This window comes from Gobius niger (genome assembly GCF_951799975.1).
Source record: "Gobius niger genome assembly, chromosome: 12".
NCBI classification, from domain to species: Eukaryota; Metazoa; Chordata; class Actinopteri; order Gobiiformes; family Gobiidae; genus Gobius; species Gobius niger.
Genome location: NC_136863.1, coordinates 14,541,300 through 14,560,884, shown reverse-complemented (window position 1 = coordinate 14,560,884; position 19,585 = coordinate 14,541,300). Strand labels below are relative to the sequence as shown.

Here is a 19,585-nt window from a genome sequence, read left to right as displayed (position 1 = left end):
TGGATGAAGTACATAGTACAGGGCAGTGCGTGCGATATGGCCTTAAATCCATCCATCCATCCATCCATCCATTTTCTTCCGCTTTATCCGGGGCCGGGTCGCGGGGGCAGCAGTCTCAGTCTTCTGGGGGGACCCCGAGGCGACACCAGGCCAGCTCGGAGACACAGTCCCACCAGCGTGCCCTGGGTCTTCCACGGGGCCTTGTCTGGAACACCTCCCGCGGGAGGCGACCAGGAGGCATCCGGAACAGATGCCCGAGCCACCTCAGCTGCTCCTTTCGACGTGAAGGAGCAGTGACTCTACTCCGAGCTCCTCCCGGGTAACTGAGCTCCTCACCCGATCTCGAAAGGTGCGCCCAGCCACCCTGCGAAGGAAACTCATTTTGGCCGCTTGTATTCGCGATCTTGTCCTTTCGGTCATTACCCAAATCTCATGACCATAGGTGAGGGTGGGAACGTAGATCGATCGGAAAATCGAGAGCTTTGCCCCCCGACTCAGCTCCCTCTTCACCACGACAGACTGATACAGCGACCGCATCACTGCTGACGCTGCACCGATCCGTCTGTCGATCTCACGCTCCATCCGTCCCTCACCTAAAATCTATATTACAATATAAAAAAAGGAAATATCACAATAACAATATATTTGAATAAGTCAAAATCCCAGCCTTGTTCTTTTTTTTTTGCGCCATGCTAATTTCCTCGCAAACATGATCTAACGAAGCAATTTACATCCTTCATTATGCTGCTCTGATGGAGCTGAGTGTAACATTAGCTGCAATCTCCATCTGCACCTAGTTGTGACTTCAGTCAAAATCAGCTGGAGTGCGCATGCAAACTATAACGTGTCCAATTAAATCTGTGACTTTAATGACTTAGTCTGTGTTTGTTTATTGAAGTCATGACTGATTGAATCACATTATTCTTTCTGACCTCTTTAAATCTCAAAGCCCGGGGTACAAGTCAGGCCAGTTATTGCACTAACTCGGGTCCCAAACAAACATCCTTCAGTCGCTGCTTCTCATTGTGATCCTCCAAAAGAGCAATGCTACAAGTTACCACAAGACGACACTTAACCCAGTCTCGATCAGTCATAAGACTAGTTCATCCAATGAGATCAGAAAAGGGATCATCCCTGTTCTGGCCTGTAAAGAAGGAACAAAATGCAAAAGACAGCCAAATAATCAATATTACAGCTGGATCCAGCTAATGCCCATAGCAGTTAAGAGTGTTTGTCTTGAAGAAATGCCTGTCTGGAAGGAATACTACAGCTCCACATGATGTCAATGTCACTCACATTGATCGTCAATGTCACTCACATTGATCGGGCCTGGTCATGTAACGTCACACTTTTGAGGGTACAGCAACAAAGAACATATGTCAAATTTCAATGGGGGCTTTCATTTGTGTAATGTCCAGTATGGAGAGGATATTGAAAAGAATGCAATGCACATACACTTCTAATGGGAAGAATTTCAGGCAGCAATGCTAAAATTATATTCCAAAGCAGCCTGAATTTATTGAGATATGATCAAGCCTCTACCTTGCCTATAACCGAATAAAGCATAGGTTTCTTGTCTTTGCATTATAACACAGAAACCAAAAATTGCCCCTTAAGATCAACAAAACATTAACTATGGGCTCCAAAATAACTTAGACTCCAAAACAAACGGAGCACATCTGTGCAAGCAAACCAGGTCAAATAAGGGGAGGGGGATTTCTCCAAGTTCCAGACAGCATTATTCACATGTCGAGGTAAAAGATTACAAGAGAAAACTGAGTAGACTTTGGCCAATAATAATAACATGCGTATAATACAGGCCGTAAAGAAGACATTTCCCTCTGGTCACTTTTTCTTATTGAGCTAGCCTACTATTTCGCCTAATACTGTAAACTTCGGCACAGAGCCTCGAAACTTGACAGATTAGTAATGTATTTGCAAAAACGAAAGCCTTATTCACTGTGCATTACAGTGTTACAGAAGCGCACTGGCTCCATCTACATTCCTCCGATCCTTCATGCCCGGGCGATCTGCAACAGGCTTTACCCCCGGTGTATAAACCAGGGCTTGGCAAAACACCAAGGATGCACCATTACATCGACACGCATGCAGTGTGCTCGTGAATGACACACCACGTTTACGGACAAATAAAACCTTTAACTGTTTTTTTAATTAGTTTTTTTTATGTATGAGCAAATCATTCCTGAGCGCAGCGAGGTACAGCCCACGGATTTCAGGACAATGTTAAAAATGCACCGTGTTTCGTAAAGAACTTGAGTAGTAGGACCACAGTTACCTTGCACTCCAGAGTCTTTATGATACATCCATGAATCACGTGTAACAATCCATTGCGGGTAATAAGGTGCTCCAGTAAAATCCACTGTACTATTTTATTCTTAGTTAGTGTTTGTCCCGAGAGAGCAGGAGTGAGATCCGGGAGCGAGCAGCAGAGAAGGCGCAACTTGAAACTGACAGAGGGATCGGACCAAACCATAACGGACAGAAGGAGGGGGGTTCAAGTAACTTGATGAATAACAAAATCGTACCGTACAACAACATTTAGCAAATATACTGACACATTCTTAATTACAATAGGAAAAGTAAAACTGTATTATTTTAAGAGGGGAAAGTAAGACATCGACGGATATTCGGATAGTATCCAACCAAGACGCTCCCTTTATTTGTTGGTATGGACCTTTATGTTTTAACTCAGTTTAATCCGATTGGTCTTTTCCAACGTGACGTAGCGGCATTGCTGCTTTCACATGGTGTCGGAGATAATCATGTCAGGCTAATCAAAAGACAACATGCACATCATGAACTGGTCCATGTAAGCATTTTCAGGGCATTAGACCAAATTATGATTTACAAGCTAGAATCAGTGTAGTGTATAAAGCAGTGTAGAATTTATTCAGTAAACAGATTGCTTTAATATAGTATCGATGGTAATTATTTAGTCCAAGAAACAAAAGCAGAATCCATACCATTATACACTACACAAACTATGTGGGGAGAATACTTTGAAATTGTATTTAGTTACAGAATACAGAATACAGAATACTTGCCTTAAAATGTTATGTATTCCGTTACTTTGTTCAGTCACAGTACTTTATTCTGAATACGTTCTCTTTGATTTGCATAATATTAATGCATAAAAGCAGCATATGACTAAGAAGATATTGAGGCTACACTTGTTATTCATAAACTTAAATATCACTGATTAGGAATGAAAAATCACTTTGCAAATGCCCACAGTCAGGAAGGACAGAGCTAAAAAAATTTCGGCAACTGTTTTGATGTTTTCTTTCCTATTAATGTTATGATTATGACACTGAAATTTAATGATAGATTGAGCACTCTGATATATTCCTTTGATATCAAGAAAGTAACTGTATCCCAAATACCCTCAAATGAAAGAGTATCAAACTGTACATGAATACAATTACCCAAAATGTGTAAATACATATTCTAATACATGTGTTCAGTTACTACCCAACACTGTTCACAAATGATAACATTACTACAGCCACTTTCCTATATACTGGGAGAAAATATACAACAACAACAACAACAACAACAACTTTGTGACCAAAACCACACAGCGATCTGTTAGAAAATGTATTTAATACCAAGTGAAACAGCTACTGATCTTCTAAAAATATTACAGCATATTTTTCTTCCATACTCTGCAAGTGCAATATCAGGCTGGGTAAAACTAAAACATGTGATATGTACCACGATTAACGTCAACAAAACCAGCACACCATGCATACATCTCAAGTACATCAACAAATTCAGAGAACCATCACCAGAAAATTAGGAGCTAGCTGCCCTAATTTAAATTTTGTACTCTAACACACCACACGGGAGCCTAAGAAGTAATGTCAGTCATAAATGGTGCACAATTAAAAAAAGAAAACACAGACGGATCCATAGGAAACAGACAAGTCAATGACTGATGAGCACATTGGCTTCCTGCTGCATCCACTGAACACAGCAGACATACAGTAGTTATGTCACATTATGAAACCTCTCCTAATTACCCTGTGCACCTTGACTCCCACCACACCTTTCCCTTGCTCTCAGTACAGTCACATTCACTGACAGTCAATAGTCAAAAGCAAAACACCAAACAAAGGAGTGTTTGCCCAAGGTGAGGTATGCTGTGCACATTCCCGGCATAACAAAGGAATTGCTCGTGAAGTCACGGCCAAAGTCTTCAAAGGCTCATTTGACAGATCGCATCCCATGACAGCCGTATCCTCAAAATCTGTATTCTTTTGTGCACGCTGACATAATGCATAGTAAGTACAAAACAAATGCAATAAGACTTACTGTAGAAATCACAGGAACATCTAAAAGGAAGTCCACCGGCCGGGATTTGTTCTCTGTCTAATTTTCCCGTCTGTCCTCACCGCCTCCACTCACCCCCCCCTCCACCTCTTCTTCTTCCTCTTAGCACGGCAAGATGCTGCCTGGACCAGTGCTCGTTGTTATGGTAACCAGTACCAAGGGGGAACTGTCACGTGATCAGCTTTCACTGGATCCTGATAGGTCGAAATCACCCGAGCTGGCAAGGGAGGGGAAGATGATGTCACAAGCTTCTTCACAAAAAGGAGGGGGCTGCCTGAAAACATGCATAAGCACAATGGACGTCCTTTTAAGGTACGTTGACACCAGTGAAGTGGAGCTATTACACAAGGCTGGTTGTACTTGACTCACTGACTTATTGGTATGGTGATTGACACAGATTGAATGGTTTGTGAGATGTGGCTCAGCTGTTCCTCTGCCAAAATGTGTTCCAGCACTTGAATCTGCCACAGGCTGCAATACAATAATAACAAAGGTGTCCTGGGACATATGAGAGGGTAACACCCATATGGCGAGGCTCGACCTGCTGCCCTACACTACAGCCTCTTCTACAGTGGCTATTTATAAGACTGCATATTTTGGAAAGCATATCTTACTAGTACTATACATCAAAGTCAAATTAGATTAAAATTTTACTCTGTGCAGCTGTATGCTCTTTTCGGCCATCAAAACACTTAACATGCCCTGTTCAAAATGGGGTCAGTAAAATGCATTGTAAATTATTGAGCATCTTTGGATTTTTAGTTAAATGGGTCACCCATGGAAATGCACATTACCAGATGGCATAGTCTATATGACAAAATATGTATTATTACTTTGCAACATCATATAATAATTGAATTTATGTGTCTTCCCCACAAGTGACACCGTGTGTTGTGTAAGGTCAGTATTATATCCATATCCAATACAGAAGGTCTCTTACGGCCTTTACAATCGCCCAAAGACGGGGGAAGCTTGTATGAATCAAAACAATTTTAATACTCATTACGCTATACATCCGTCATATTGCAATCGACTTTTTGGTTAGAAAGCACATGACTGCATCAAACCTGTCTCCATTAGCTTCTTTAAAAACACCATTATCCAGTCTTTCTCTTCTCACTAAAACTGGGCTGTGAAGTTGATTAATAAAACATGCTGTGGTGTCTCCGAAGCTTCCAGGTTCACCATAACCAGCTGAGACAACTTCAAGTTAAATTGATTACATTTGATTGGGCAAATAGGTTTATATTATAGATGATCAAATTGTAGGTGACCTTGAGACATACATGTATTCATAAGGGCAGTGGACTCATCTGCATATTTTAGACTGCTATAGTTAGCAGTGAATGTTGTCTGCCCTTTTATAGGCCTTTGTGTCAAGAGGAGGAGGAGGAGGGTGATGATGCTAATCGGTGAAGTCATCATGTTCATGGTCCCATCAGGAGCCTGTCTGTCACGGGCCGCTGGACGTTGTTACATTACTAGACTAGCACTGTCATTAGCTGTTTCCAAACATACATACATGTTACAAAATGGTATGGTAAATCAGTAAAGCAATGTTCAATTGTTATTTTGGTGATTTAATCAGAAGTATTTTGGATCAGGAAAAGTTGAAACAGCCTAAGTACACCGTCTAGTCATAATTTGGAACCACACAAAAAATAATTGCCTTTTAAAATTGAATATCAGGTACCTTCCAACAAACCAACCATCAGAGGAAGTCATAAATGTATGCCTTCACTCCAATATGACATATACTGTATCCAATAATGAATTATGAAACTTTCTATCAAATGAAAAAAACACTTAAAGAAAATCAATGTACATTAAGGTCCATGTGAAAATTTTTTACTCTTCAATTTGCTGAGTCAGCTTCTGCACCTCTCACCATTTACACTTATGCCTCGGTGCTACTGCAGTAAGTGTAACATGATATTTGAGATCTATCTGAGATCTATGAAATTAATTGACTCAAATTAAATTATTTTTCCTAAAGCTGAGATCGCTCATAATTATTGGTCAAAAAACATCATTTAATGTATGAGAGACATACAGTATGAAAGGGGAAGAATTCTCACAAAAATCTAATCTTTTTGCAGATTCTTGTTCAGGCAGCCAATATGAACCCCTTCATACAGCAACTAACTAGCATTTTAAACCCACACATAAACAACAGAGACTCACTTTAGCCTTAACAAGTGATAAAGTACAATGCCTTCCCAGAATCCCGCAGTATTTTAAGAAACATGAACCCATCTGACTGAAACTTGAACATTTAATTTCCTCTGCAACCACGCAGACAAGCCCTGGACAAACAGTCCCTAAATCAGCTCCATTCCACTGCCCTCCTAAGCATTATGGGTTGTGATAAAACAGGAGAGAGTGTGTAAAAAAAAAAGTAGTTCTTAGGTAACAAAAGTGCAGAGACGTGGGGTCTCTGCAGGCCCTTCTGTGTGTTGGTCAGTCTAAATTTAACTGCATGTGTTTAGCAGCAGCAGTGAAGGGTGCGGCTTCACAATAGACACATGTCTCACCCGGCAGGCCGTTTACAGTGGTTGTGAAGAGACAGCATGCCAAGGCCGTAAATGTAACCTTTCTACAAGTGAAAAGGCCAAAGTGTGGTGCGTCGTGACCCTGTGGCCCTGACCTGGTGTGACACATGCCCCCAAAGTCCCTTTGGTTTTATGCCGGGATATATGTTTTTTGTTTGACTTTTTCTCATGAGTAATAAAAATGAACAATAGAGACAATCAAGAAGGAACCATGCTATATATAGCAGTGCCTGGGGACATTTAATATCGCACCAGTACACCCTATAAAGAGCTCAATTGCCTTGTTATTCTCCAATATAAAGGTGTATGTAAAGTTTTTTCTTAGAGAACAAATTAGAATCTAGCATTAAAACCTACATTGACAAAACCAATATTATTTTGTAAATGTACCAGGAAAGGGGTCAAGTGTTCAATGTCACTATAGAAAATAGAATATAGAAAAAGAATACAGCTGAAAAGAGATTTATTATGGAAAGCACGTCCAATTAGGTCTGAAATAACACACAGGACTGGCTACATGAACATGTTGCCATCGAATGCACCAGTAATCCCAGAAATCTTAGTGGTTTTGAGACCACAATCCCAGACTTTATAGCCTACAGCAGCCTGCACAATTGCAGTATAAACAATGCATGTGTAAACAATAGCCCAACAGCATCCAGCATTCAGCTCAAAGAGAAATAACAGGAAGTACAGACACTAATTCACTAATCGCGTCACTCACTCCCTGTCCCCAGTGAAGACGGTGAGAGCGGACAGCCTTAAGTGGATTTGCTGAGAGTTTTGCTTTCTTTCACACGACAGACTGCATGCTAAAGAGCCTTATTTTAACTCGAGACATCACACTAAAACATTATTCCACAAAGTGAAGTTAGTCAAATTCATGTCGACATGTTTCTCTTTTGACTTATCCTGTTTGTAGACCGCAAAAGCACTCACCTTGAGAAATCCCTGACTGGCAGCTGGCCAACGATCACTGGACTAACTAGGCTTTAAACAGTCAGGTTACTATGGCAACACAGTGTTCTTCCCGTGTCAGCAAATGCAAAGTTGGAGCTGAAGAGGAGACTGTCACACAAGTGGGGGAATCAAATCACAGGGTCTGACAGGCGCACAGTCGCACACGGAAACTACAGCTCGGAAACCTAAATGCTTCTACGACCCTATACTGTATCATATACCTTATAGGCGACATTTTGAAAAATTCAGATATAAAGAGTTTAAAAGCACGACGGAGGCCAATCAGCTATGTGCTAACTACTGACCATAGCTCAGATATTTTACAAGAAAGAAATCACCAAATACTTGTAGAACCTTTCGGTTTATGAAGTTTTGGGTGAATATTTAATTTGAAATTGTGTGTTTAATGTCCATGAGTTATTAGATGGTTCTAAGTCCAGATGCCAATTACTTGCCTCAGATAAGTCTTTACAAGCCAGAGGTGCAACATCACTTAGCTGTAGTAGTGCATAATGCATGGTGACAAGCATTTTGAAAGTGGTACTTGAAACACTCTTTTATGTAAGAGGATAAAACATAAAGCCCAGTGTACTTAAGTTTAATAAGCTGACACAGTGGAACATGGTAGACACTTTGGAGCATTTGAAGTTATTACTTCTAAATCCACAGCATTATGAGTTTTAATAAGCTCAAACCTCAAACGTAATAGAGATAGCCTGTATTCATTTCAAAGGATTTTTCATAGGAACCATTGCTGCATAAAGAAAAAAACAATTATTGATTCACTTACCACCAAACAAGATAAACCAACCTAAAAAATGTGATAAATAATCTTCCCGAACAAAAAAAAAAAATTGTAGGGGAACTCTGCAGGACATCAGGGACGGTGCAGGGGGATTAATAGCTACAAAACAAGTACATGTTTGTTTCAATCACTTTAAAGACATGACACATTGTTTTGAATAGAGTACATACATGATTAATTGGCTGCAATACATTTGCTGGGCAGTTTCACATTATGGATTGGGGAGTTCCAGCTCTGACAATTTGCCGAATGTCTCTCCCACTATATACACTCTATACATAACTATCTGGGAAAAAAAAAACTATGGAAAAAAGCAAAAAACAAAAACAAAAGAACATGTCAGCTTCAGCTGTGTCTTCACTGCCTCCAACATTTGTTGGTAATAATACAAAAGTGTCGTGCTCAATAAATGCTTCTGTAGCTTCCCTATGATTAATTACTGTGTTGCAAACAGAGCCTGCATTTTAATTGTCTGCCTAGCTAAGGGCCTCAGTGTCTGTGTTTTGTGCTCCTCTTGCACATGAGCCTGATCCAAGCATTTCCCCTGCAGCAGAGGCCAACCATGTAATCAGCAGTCAGTATACACAATCCCTGCAAAGTCTTCTCATTAGACCCAGTGAACACAATGACCTCCAAGCTTCACTTTAATAAAGTTTGTCATACATGCTCTTGACCATAACCTGACCTCAGCATTTTGCTGTTAACACAGACACAGCTCCTGCTGTTTACTTATGCAGGAAAAAGTAGTTTTTCTTATCACTCTACACTTGAATAAATCGGAGGGTGACGAGTAAGTGTTTTGTTGACGCAGTGCATTCCACAGCAGGGCCAGGTCATGGATTCTGTCATTTTTTGAACCTGATACAAAGTGGCCATGATGGTTCACACAACCGCTTTAGTTCAAGGACGGAAACCAAACACCCCTGTCTTCACACAGGGGTCAGCTGAAAATACTGTACCAAGCATGTTACAACAGTCTAGTGCTGTGTAATAAATGTCACTTTCTGTAACTAAACTGTTTACGCAAACTACAATACACTACAGGTGTTAACGTGCAATGTGAAAGTACAAAAACAACACTATGCTTTGGAGCAACTACTTACAACACTCAGACAAATGCACAAGTGCACCCAACTACTTTATTTTTTATAATTGTATGTTTTCATTATTATTAGTATTTCATTACTATCTTTAATTAATTTTCTATACTCAAGCATTGTGATAACCACGTATGAGTCTTTGTTTCCCATTTTGTTAGACAAACTGTATCTAGGGACAACCGCAGGAGCTTCTAATACACAAAGCCTACAAGCCATTTACCACCTACGGCTTTGCAATAAAGGAAAGGGTCAAACACTTTGTTGTAGTTGTATCCATAACAGGGATGCATTCAGCTCTGATTGATGAGAAGTAGATTAAGTAGGATCCCATGTGCACTGTGTCTACATACACATTACATAACAAACCAAAACAAGTCCATTGAATTATTTCTGTCAAGCCTATCTAACTCAAATCTATTTTAGTAAGACAAGATGATGAAAAGCTCCACCACCTCCTACATGAAACCATAGTATTAGTACTTCCACTAGGCTCTCGTTCTCACAGAGTTCTTATCAAAGTTCATCTCTGCAGAAAAGAGCTAACACTCTCCCCTGGCTCGCAGCTGTTCAAATATTGTGACATGTGATCCACGGCGGGCACAAAGACTGTCTCTACAAAGCTCTAGAGTCACCTTTTGATACAACACTAGCCATACGCAGCTCTCACTTCTGTTCAACGTGCTACTATAACCCTCCCACGATCATGTAAATAAACATTGCAATCATGAAATCGGAGGAAACTTATTATCTCAATGAACCATGGGTGGAATAAACTTGAGTGGAATTGACATTGAGCGGTAGTTTTAAACAGAAATCTTATCGAAGGCTGACAGTGTAATGGCACTCCTTATCTTTATGAAAGAGCTTAAGTTTTTGTTCCACAGTTTGCTCGGCTTTGTCACTCTTCGACGAGTTTTATTCATGTTTCAGCCTTTTATATTCAGACAATGGATCAAAGACTCAGAGCTGTAAGCTTGAATGAACTTCTACAACTAATACTATACTGAGACTTGAAAGGCAGGCTTAACAATATCAGTCGGGTGTCCAGATATACAGTACTGCAGGTGATTTCTTATGCAGTTTGACAATGAATAAATGACGTGTGTTTGAGAGTCAAATCTGCCATTCTTGAAAAGTTGAAAGATTTTTGGCTGGTTGGGTTTGTTAGACGGGGGTGAAGAGGAGAGACATTCAGCAAATTGTCGGAGACGGGACTCAAACACACATGACCAATCACATTGCATTTAAAAAACAAATATTGGATACTTAAATTACACAATTTGGACTCTTCGCTGTTAAGTATACAGTATAGTATTATTCCAATATTGGTTGATGTTTAATAAATAGCGCTAGATCTGATGTTTCTGTTTACGAATAATAAAAGAGGGAGTGGGTGAAATCTAAAGTGTGAGTGTGAGTGTGAGTGTGAGTGTGAGTGTGAGAAGAAGAAGAAGAAGAAGAAGAAGAAGAAGAAGAAGAAGAAGAAGAAGAAGAAGAAGAAGAAGAAGAAGAACAAGAAGAAGAAGAACAAGAAGAAGAAGAACAAGAAGAAGAAGAAGAACAAGAACAAGAAGAACAAGAACAAGAACAAGAACAAGAACAAGAAGAACAACAACAAGAACAAGAAGAAGAAGAAGAACAACAACAACAACAACAACAACAACAACAACAACAACAACAACAACAACAACAACAACAACCAGTTTGCTATCAATTAAAAGGCTTTTCGTCTAGATGCAAAGGCCAGCACCAGACCAGCTTTGAGACATAGTTGCTCCAGCGTGTCCTGGGACTTCCACGAGGCCTCCTCCCAATAGGACATGCCTGGAACACCTCCCACGGGAGGCGACCAGGAGGCATCCGAAACAGATGCCCTAGCCACCTCAGGTCACTCCATTCGATGTGAAGGAGCAGCGACTCTACTCCAAGCTCCTCCCAGAGTAGAGTCGGAGAAGAGCTCCTCACCCAATCTCAAAGGGTGCGCCAAGCCACCCTGCGAAGGAAACTTCATCCGCCTGTATCCGCGGTCTTGTCCTTTCAGTCATTACCCAAATCTAAAAGGTGAGGGTGAGGACGTAGATCGATTGGTAAATCGAGAGCTTTGCCTCACAACTCAGCTCCCTCTTCACCACAACAGTCCGATACAGCGACTACATCACTGCCGACGGCACACCAATCCGTCTATTGATCTCACACTCCATCCTTCCCTCACTAGACAAAAAAACAGACCTTAAAAATCACTCGATACATGTAGTCAAGTTATGTCATTACCCTATGGAGTTCAAATGAGTTCATAGACTGCATTAACCACATAACAGTGAGTAATAGTCAAAAATTACTCCAACAAGCATTGAAGTAGGTGAAAAAGAATGTAATTAAGTAACTGTTTCAACAGGCCTTCCAAGAGAGTTGTATCCTCCATACTGTACACGAATAACACCCTCCGAACCGAAGTCTCTCACTTCTGTGAATGTAATTGCCAAATGAAAAGCAGATTGGCAGAGCATGTAATGAAGTTAAAAGACGTCAGAGAGCAGTCATTCGAACAATCCTGTGTTGCAGATGAGCTCACACAGAAAAGGCCTTGGAAGGCTGTGTGTCATGTCCATTCTTTCGTTGGCCTCAGGATTGGGTCCAGGTCTGGCTCTGCATCAGTCAAACACAGAAGAACGAGGATGGCTTTGATGTGGGAGTGTGGAAGTTTTTGGATTGGGCAAGATTGTTCAGTCTGTCAGTGTAAATCAAGCAAGGGATTCAGCTAAGTATTAATCTGAAATTTAAAAAGGTAGCATATTTAGAGACGCTATTTACAGAAGTGATACAAATGTGACAATCATGCGAGAAAAAAGAGGTGAAAGTAGTAGTTAACTTGGGTGAATGCAAATAGAACACGTGGGAGGAAGACGTTTTAAGCAAGAGGACAATTTGTGATGTTCCTGACCTTTATCAAATTGCTACATTCGGTAAGGCGTTTATGAGAGACTTTTGTAGTACACAGAAATAGGCCTGCTTGCAATTAAGTGCAATTTCTGATATCATAGATTGAAAGCCAAAACCAGAGATATTAAATGGTCCAAACTTCATTCAGAAAAGCAGTTACATGTGTCACACTGTTTTCATTGCATATTGTATCAATTATACACAAACAAGTCGAGAAACCACTCCTTAATTCTCTGATCATAAAAATGTCCACAAAAGTGCAACCAATCACTTTCCTCCAAACAAACTACAAAGTGTTTGAGCACGCAGGGACATTGGGCGGTGCTTTTGAGGTTAATTATGTTCTTCCCCAGCCAACACTGATTTAACCACACACAGGCACATTTGGCTCCAGGCTCAATCTCTGACATCAGCTGAGATTCATGACCTCATGTCTTTGTTTTCTCCATCCCACTCCCTTTCATTTCACATACTGTAGCATATCATTAGACCAGGATCACAAGCAAGCACGGTTATCAACTCTTAAAAACAATCCACCTGACTTTTTAGGGGGGAAAAACATAAATGTTAGTCCTAAATAATCTGTTACAGTAGAAAAGACTACCACTTATATTTCATGTACAAGACAATCTTCATGTGTACTATTGTAAGTTACCCCTGCCTTTACAGACAGCAAGCAGCCTGTTCACACATGGTTGTTACCACTAGGCCCGTGGGCACTACAGTGTACACCAGTGTCAGTGAGCAGAACATTCATCATGGCAGGTAAAGGTATAGCTGTTCAGAGACAAGATAAATCTTGACAGATGCGAAACAGGCACAGCAAGAAAAATGTGAGTGTGTTGCCTGAAACGAACTACCAGAAAGTAAAGCATAGCCACACCCAGAACCACTTTGAGGTCCGTACGACTGACTGGCCAGAGCGGAACCGCATCAAGAAGTTTGTTCAGCATAAAATAAATAGATTCTATTTTTTGAAATAAACAATCCCGCTTCTCTTCTTCTTCTGCAGATAAAAAAAACCTTGCGTGACTGCCCAGGTGGAGTGAAAGAATCCACACCCAAATATCACCCGCAGCTTCCTTAATGGACCATTGTATGTTAGACATTTGCCGAAAACTAATAAGGCAAAACTGAAATGTCCTTAAGCATGTCTGATGTAGCATGTGTTGAAAGCTGATTCCATGGGACTGACCAGGAGGACCAGCTGCCGTGAGTCCAGTTTGGCTCCTGTCTGTTCTGCGTGTGGACATGGTCATATAAATCAGAGCATGCTGAATTACTGTGCATGCCTATTTATAAACATCTGACCTGGCTTATGACCCCCCAACCGACACCCCACAGGGTACCACTGAAGGCTGTCCACATAGTTTTTAGTTTAGTTTATTTGACAGAACTCATTTCCACCTGCCATTCCCGTTTACCATTTAAAATGTATCAAATTTACCATAATATTCAACAACGTACCATCAATCAATATAATATCCTAAAATGTATGCAAAATACAAAAAGACGTATGCTACTACATACTGAATGCTTGAACATTTTAACTGGACTGATGCTGACATAACTGGTTATTGAGGATTTAGATTTTGAGAGAAAATGTTGTAACCCAACAGACAACTTCTGACTGTCTTGGAGTTGATTCCATTGTTTAAAGGCTTTAGATGAAAAGGCTGTCTGTGCAAAGGCAGAGGATCTTTTAGGATCTTCTTCAGTGGAGCAGGATTCGAGTTGTTTGTTCACAATGGGCTGGAGTGGTATTATTAACGGAAAAGACTAACATTAACTAAGATTAATCAAAAAATAGTTGTGCAGCACTGCCCTAAACAAAATTTCTTGACAGACCTTAATACATTTTGCAATGGCTTTGATGTGTTTTGTATTTTTCCATACAATACTAGTCTTATGTTCGAAGCTAACTGCTGTATATAAAATAGTATACTGCATGTCCTCCATTACTCTATAGTGGGCTTGGTTTTGTGGTAGCTGCATTCTTCCGTCGCCCTGACCACAACTTCCAAACTATTGACTTTTTAAGGTAAATGTCAAGTCAAGATACTAAACTCCCATGTTTTACAACGGGCCGCCCAGGCATGAAAGCAGGGAGGAAAATAAACACAAATTTACAATATGTATGTGTGTGTTAATATGAGGCAGACCAGACAGAATACGCCCCTGTAGAGTCCATCTGCTGATCCAAACAGACGCATTAGAGAAAATAGCAGGATTATCTCGACCATATTGTCTGTACTGTTAACTGGATTCAAACAGGGGCATGGTTTTATCGTATGGGGTGTGCAAGTTTAGTTGTTTGAGTTGTTGGTTACAGACAACTAAGAAGGGAGCAGAAGCAATTGTTAAGTTTAAGAGAAGCATTATGCAAGAAAGTGTAATACAGTACTTCTACTGCATCTGCTGTGTAAACTGCAGCTGCTGACTGAACTAGTCCAGAGGCTGGAGTTTGCAGCAGTGCAGTGAGATCTCTGTCTGCCAGCAGGGATTAGCACTGTCAGAGCACACGGCCATACTCTGCAGCTCTCAAAACAAAATACCAGGGCCACTGAGTGCTAACTTTATATGGATATGTTCTTTGGCAGATACTTTTTTTTTCCATCTACTACTGTTTCTTTTCCTTTTCCTTTGACACTTATTATGTACAATGCCATTCATGTAAAACTGCAATATTGTAGCAGTAGTCAATGCTATTATTCCACTGGACTAAATATGACTGACATTGGGTTATCTGCTGTTTACAGTGTCTGGTCTGTGTAGTGGTGCTTACTTCTAAAACTTGCATGGAGACATGGAATGGAAGCTTATTTGTATAGCGCTTTTCGCACGACACAAGTCACCCAAAGCGCTTCACACAGTTTAAAGGATTTGTTCTTCATTCACTTCACACATGGTGGTGGTAGCTACAGACTACCCTGGGGTAGATTGACAGAAGCACGACCAAAAAAAGCTTTTGAATTTACACATTTAGGTAACTAGCAGAATTTATGAATATTGTTATGGTCCTTAAAAATAGACCAGAGCAAAAGTTCTGCATCACCGCTGGTGTCTAATCCATGTAATGACATTCGTCAGTCTGGCCTTGCCACTTGTGAACCACAACAAACATATTGAATGTGTCAACCTCCGTGGCCTGTGGAGCACAACAGTTTGGTTGTGGGACAAGAGCCATAGCAGCTGACGCCCAGGATCAGTGAGTGAAGTCAGAGCAGAGGGCAGCAGCTGAGGGATCGGTCACCTCCGCTGAAAGACGGCCATTCACCTCCCTCTCCAGCATCACATGAGCGCTGCCTCCCACTCTGTACAACAATATTACCCTGTGTCTCGGGTACAGTAGAAAGCAGAGAGATGAACAGAGATAAACTGCAGTGTGACTGCCACTGACAATCACCACGACAATGGTCTTCAACACACTGTATTTTGAAGACTCCAAGACCATAATCTCTTTTCTACTTTTCCATCTTCAACATAAGCAAACAAAGGGAAACGCAATACTGAAGAACAGTGAGCAACACACAACAGAACAATATAAATACAATGACAAGCCAGAGGGCAGATTAATCAATGATCTAATTATGTTTAATCAGTTACTTTAATGACAAACAAACCTGTAATGTGGTCTGCAAAAGACTCCCAGGTCCTGTCACAAATGAATAATACAATATGAACTGATGGGTTGCTACACTGCATACTCTCATAGTATGCAATGCACCATAATTTCTCCCTCTTGTGCAGCATTAGCCCAATAAATGAGAAAATGACCCAATTACAGAGATAACCGACCTTGAGAGAAAGACTGTAATAGAATATGGAGAAGGGGAGGGGGGCTTCATTTAGGGAAACTCTTCGGTGACATCACAACTGCTGCGTGTAGGGAACACAGACCAGCAAATGGAGCAGCAGCAGTATGGTGTGTTCAGGTAAACTGGGTAAAAACCATACATCACCCTTCACTGACAGCACATAACTCTACACTGCGGTGTGTTGTAAATAGATCCCTCCTAGTGCTGCTGCAGTCTCTCCGTGTGCCAAGAAATGCAGCCGGCTTCACACGATGATACTGTATGTAGCAGGATAGGGGGATACGAGCGTCGCATTGCATAATCAAATAGGGCTGCTTCACAGAAGTGGGTGAAGGCAGCACCAGAGTGACAGTGTTTACTGCTGCCATGGATGCCGCAAAAAATCCTTTAGCCGCATATTACAAGCCAACCACTGGAATGTCTGCCTCTGACAGCAAGCTGACGTAGTGGGCAAAGCATGCTATGGTGACCAAACAGAGACAATAATAGACTAAATACAACAATAAAACACAAAGAAATCTGCTTATTTGTTAGAGCAAGCTTAGATATGTTGATTATTTATTCACTTATCACTCTTGTACCCAATAGAAAAAGAACTTCATGACTAAATACTAATAGTGCCATACAAATAGGTATCATGTAACCTGATGTAATTCAATGTATTATGAAAAAAAAAAATGCAAGCTTACTTAAGGGCTGAATTTGTGCTCTGCTCCTGCTGTGGTGAAGCATAGATCCACTAATATCCCTGTAGACAGAGCCAAGACAGTCCTATAATATCTGCAGTGCTGGAACTCAGTGTCAGTCAGTGTGCTAGTGTCTACCCTGTCGCTAGTTTGTTCCAAGGTCAGCAGGCAGGCAGGCAGGCATAGCTTCAACTCCTCCCACACCGGACAATTGCTCCACTCCACTCCTCCTTTAAAAAAAAAAAAAACACTCACCAACTCTCCTTGTGCTGTCCAGTAGGCTATAGGCAAGCTGGAAGAACAAAGGGACAGTAATTCCTGTCGTGATCCAGATTAACTCTTGGGCTTGGACTTGCTGTGGTCCTATGTGTTACCTGAGGCACAGACAGGATTACAAGGAGGGGCAGAGGAAGGGGAGGTAGGATTCAGACCGCACAGGATGAGCCAGACGGGATGGCATGGTTAAGCTCCTGTAGAAGAGATCACAACAGAAACAAGTCAACTATGGAATTACATGATCATACTGTATTAGCACTAACGTAAAAGCTCCCCCCACACACCTGTCATTGTGTGTTTTATTATGTAGACTTATAATACGTGTTTGGTCCTGAATTCTATGCAGATGACTTTTATAAGCTGTCTCAGGGTTGTTGTTGTTATTGTTGGGGAGCTCACAGTGGACCCCCCCATGAAGGACAATGTGGAGATTTGCTGTACATTTAGCTGCATCACCCACCAGCTTCAAATCCACTCATAGGATTAAAGGGGGCTGTGTCAGTTGGGATGAGGTACAGCTGATGTGTGCATGGACAGAGGTTAGATTGTAAATTAGTTTGATATGACATTGTTTTGTGTGTGTCTATCCCTAGAGATATCATACAATTCAATCAAAGTATGTTTAACCAAGATTATGTTGCTCTTTTTTTTTGCCTTGCTCTACACCTGGCATTGCTCTTGCAAAAAGAAAAAAAGAAAAGAAAACATTTTTTTTTTTTTTTTTTAATAAAATAAATAGTACCAAGAGATTTTATGTCGCCCACGTGATTCAAATCTCGTCGTCGTGTTGAAGTGCTGCATAGCTGTGGCCCAAATTAATTATTCCCATTTACCACATCCTGGCATCCAGACCCGATCTCTCTTCATCAGTGCAAAATAATCTGTAAACTATGAGCTAGCAACTACAATTATATATGATTATAGATTCTCAAACTCCATGCGCCCCTCTCCCTTGTGACTGCATCATGCTGCATCTGCCTCAGTGTTACGACATACTGTAGTATAGGCCTATGCTGACACCCCGTGGCTGCAAGTGGTAAGTACAACAACATAAGCCCTGCTTTTCATATGCGCCACACTTGAATAATGCATTTGGTTTATTTGTTGGTTTGCCTGTTATATACAAAATACAAAATATATCTATATACTAATATAATACACAAATAAATAAGCTATTAGTTGGAGAGTCTCACTCACTTTATTGAGAACGTTAAATGCACTATCCAAAACCAAATGAAATAATTATAACATGCAGGTAATATGTTGGACCAGCCAACAAATCACATTTACAGACAAAACCGCAACATTGAGTTGTTTGACTAAATGCAATGGTAAAACGGAGAATTTGATCGTCGCACAACAAAACACAACACAACACAAAGAAGTTAGTGTCGTTACAGTTTATGACCAGTAGATGGAGACGTACAGTTTTGAGAGCAACACAAGGTTTAAAGCATGACGTATTCCTGAAACCCCATACGCTATTGTCTCCATTTCCTCACAATAATGCCACGATCTCAAAGACAAATTATTTTGAAACCAACACATTTGTTGTTTGTTTCTATCCTCAAATAGGCTGCGTTCACGTTCTAGCATGTGATGATGTCAAAATGTCAGGTGAAGGGCACGTGCCACTACAACTCTATGGAAGAAAGACATTTCCCAAACAGAAAATAATATAGTCAACTTGATATTTATCTGTGAGGGATTATGTCTCCAACACTGCCATATTCATCTTTTGGCGGAAAGTCTTGTGTTTTAAATATTGATTTTGGACATCTTTATGAAAACGTAATTGAATCTTAGTTCATTTGTCCAGACCGAGAAGACGCTGAAATTTGTGTCAGTTTTTGTTTCATGTGGATAGGTCCAGGAATTACAGAGATATTCGCACAAACCACAATAGAATTCATAGCTGCCCACCGCCTGTTTTCAACGGCTGTTAAGAATGTTTTGATGTTGCGTGAAGTGAACACAGCCTATAATGTGTCAATCAAGTCGGATCAGGGAAGGCTGGTTAATAAATCACCACTAAAATGAAGGGACGGGAAATAAGGGAAAAAATGAAATGAATGAAAATATAAAAAATATGGTA

At 40.7% G+C, this 19,585-nt stretch overlaps 1 protein-coding gene across 19 annotated transcripts in view; it reads right to left on the bottom strand.

Moving 5' to 3' along the window:
* The window catches only part of mical3a (microtubule associated monooxygenase, calponin and LIM domain containing 3a), a 59,892-nt gene extending 42,206 nt beyond the window's left edge, over positions 1-17,686 (bottom strand). For 16 of the 19 annotated variants that reach the window (XM_079568242.1, XM_079568250.1, XM_079568252.1 and 13 more), the window contains exon 1: positions 2,297-2,450. The gene's annotated coding sequence lies outside the window, so the exon portion shown is untranslated. Of the gene's footprint in view, positions 1-2,296; positions 2,451-4,335; positions 4,628-17,217; positions 17,378-17,469 lie in introns of those variants that run through there. The other 3 variants (XM_079568247.1, XM_079568246.1, XM_079568245.1) reach the window with 3 other exon arrangements.
* Positions 17,687-19,585: the final 1,899 nt, after the last annotated feature.